Source organism: Tympanuchus pallidicinctus, unplaced genomic scaffold (genome assembly GCF_026119805.1).
Source record: "Tympanuchus pallidicinctus isolate F22 unplaced genomic scaffold, pur_lepc_1.0 scaffold16, whole genome shotgun sequence".
NCBI classification, from domain to species: Eukaryota; Metazoa; Chordata; class Aves; order Galliformes; family Phasianidae; genus Tympanuchus; species Tympanuchus pallidicinctus.
In genome coordinates this window covers 32,375,896-32,378,970 of record NW_026294679.1, presented here as the reverse complement: position 1 = coordinate 32,378,970, position 3,075 = coordinate 32,375,896, and the positions used below count along the sequence as shown (strand labels likewise).

General features: G+C 38.8%; 1 protein-coding gene across 1 annotated transcript in view; it reads left to right on the top strand.

The window, feature by feature from the left end:
- ANXA11 (annexin A11) overlaps nt 1-3,075 on the top strand; it is a 751,397-nt gene that overhangs the window by 395,554 nt on the left and 352,768 nt on the right. The window lies entirely within an intron of this gene.

Below are 3,075 nucleotides of genomic sequence, written 5' to 3'. Positions count from 1 at the left end.
CATAGCATAGAATCACAGAGTCATAGAGCCCAGCCCTTTTGGTCACCTGGGGAGCACAGGTGCAAGCAATCTGCCTGAGCTCCCTGAGCAGGCCTCAGCCCTTCACCAGGTGCTCGATCACCAGTTCAAGCCATCACCTTACAGTTCCCCTACAGATCATCTTTTCCCTATGATTTTTTTTATGGAGTTTCTACTTTTTTCCTCTATCTTTTCGTACATTCCTGCATTTCAGAATTAAGTAATAATTTTTCTCTCTGTGCAAGCCTACATCATTGCTACTTAATAAAAGCCTGCTGCTTTTATTCCTTTTAGTTACACTACTCTTTATCTTAGGTGCATGATGAAAACAGATCCCCAAACCACTGCCAGTATCTCAGAACTGCATCACCATGCTTTGCAAGAAAATACCTCAGGGATTAAGCTAATGAGACCCAAAACGCAGCTGAGGAAAGGGACTATGTGTTGTGACCAGCATTGAGACGTACAAATCCTAAGTGGCTAGCTGGCCAGAAGCTACATGTATATTTCTAGTTGGCTGATAGAATTTTCTAGGGTTTCCACAACACAAGCGTTTCCGAGACAACAACCTTCTGTCAAACGCTTTTGCAGCTAGTCGATAGATGCAAGAGCTATTTAGTGCTGACACAAAGGAACTGATGGCAAACGCGCTCACAGAGAACTGTCACCGAAGACCTATTTCCTTATGAATGAAGACTAAAACCTCTCTTTTGCTTAAGCTTTTTGAATGCAAATGGTTACTGCATGGGACGATCCTACTTCATGAATTTGGCAATTGAGACTTGTGAGGATTTAAACTGACCGGAATCTCATTCAAATCAGCACAGGGCTGAGATTCAGTTTTAACTGATGCTTGGAATAAGACTCATAACTGAAATTTTTTGGCTTTTACTCCCCGTGGTTAATTGCCCCTCCTCAGATGACCTTGAAGACAAAGTTTCATGGTCATCCAACCTCTCAAACTCCAGGCCGTGATGGTACCTCAGTGAACCTAGCTAAATTCCATTGAATTGAAATAGTGGTTTGGCTGGTTGGTTTGGTTTTAATTCAAGTCCCTACATTTTTCTCTTAATTTTCGTAGTTAGACTATACAGACTATATATTTTAAAGGTTAAACTAAGACTTTCTCCCCATTCCAGAGCAAATAACTTCTAGTGATGGCTTTCTCACACATTTACAGAGAATAAATACTGTGTACCTTTTATTCAGTACTGCGTTGTTTCTTGCAATGTTTGAACTACTCTTACAAGGATGAATTATCTCTTTTTCCAGTTGTTGTACAATATTTATTCCAATGTCATATAGATTTTCTTCTTTTTTCTGCTTTATCTTGGCGACAATAATTCCATTTACCCAGTGAAAGGTTATGTCTTTGCATAGGCCTCTTTTAGCGTTTTTCTACAAGACAACATAGTTTCAACAGCTCTGCACTGGTAGAGGAACATTCTTCACTGTTCCTTCCAAATGGATTCTGCTGTCATACACACATCACCTCCACAGCCCTGTATCAGCTGTTCTCCCAAGCAGCACCCAATCCAGGGTCCAGCACAGCATTCAGCAGCCAGATGTGAGAAGGACAAGAGCAACAGTTTGCTATTGCCAAGATAATGATTCCTGGGCCATAACTGGGCAGCTGCTTGGTTGCAATCAGGATTTAAGAGAATTATAATTACCATTAAAGAAACAGCTGCCATCACTGGACTCCCTTACTACACTGTCTCAGACTAAGGGCTAAATAGCTCTTAGACCATGGAAAATAGCTTCATTTCTAGATTAGTTATGTGGGAGGTTATGTTATATCCATCTAAGAAAATAATTTCACAGAGCTGTAAGAGCTACAAAGAGTCCAGATGAAGCACATTTTCATCACACTATGAGATCATCTTCATTTCCATAAAGAAAAGTTTAACTTAATCATTCAAGGGTAAAGTAATGGCTAATCTAACATTCGCAGCATTAGGATGCATTAGCAAGGACTTATATATGTTTCCTGGTTTTATTAAGTTTTATTACCTGACCGTGTTAAAGTTTGAAAACCAGTAATTTTATTGATCTACAATAAGTAATGAAATGAGAAGAAAATCATGTTAAAACAACATTAAAAAGTAAAGTCATTCTTAACTGCAGAGCATGGGAAGCTGCAAGCAAAACTCCCATTAGCAGTAAATATAGCAGATGAAGATTATTCCCACATATTTGCTAACACAGACTCAATGATATTTCCTTGCATTAAGAAGTTATTTTCTACTCCTTACCATTATGGATTTATCTGTTGTTGATCACTCTCATCACTTTAACGCCATTCTCAAAAGCCTTACTTTAAGTCTCAAATCTTTCATGTATACAAGCCTGCAAACAGTGTGAATCACAATGGATAGTTCATAGATATAGGAGTATTTAGAGAAGTGTCCTGTGCCAAATCATTAAGCAGGCTGCACTCCAGTGCCAACCGGTCAGCTGCTTCAGAAGCTGAACAGAAGCTCTTCAACTAGAGAAATTCTGAGGCGCACAGAAAATTCACTGTTTCAAACTCTATTACATTCAGCTAAAAGAAAAATGGAAACATTAAGGTCACTTCCTGCAAGAATAATCGTGTGCCTCGAGACTCATAAAAAGAAGCTTTCTCTTTCTAATATTTAACTCCCGCTGATTGCAATGCCTGCAGCTTGTTAGAAATGGCCAGTCTCACTTTCTAAGACAAAACAAGTATTTTGAAGTACTATTTCCTTTTTGTTTGTTTGTTTGTTTGTTTCTGTGATACCAACAGCATTGTACATATTCTTCCAACAACAAAGTTACAAGCCAAAATCTAGGGGGAGCATTTTCACACGTCTGAATGACATGGAAGTCCTTCCAGTAGGTAATACTACAAACTTATTAATGAGGAAAAGAACCTAGTGGCCACAGAGCAAGAGAAGATTACATCACGGGGGAAAATAAGAAAGATGAAAAGTAAGCTTTCTGGAGTAATGGCTGATATAGGTTCTGCTGTCTCATAGTGATTCAGAGGAAAAATGTAAGTAAGTGAGTTCAGCATTTGTCAGTTCTGATGGAAAG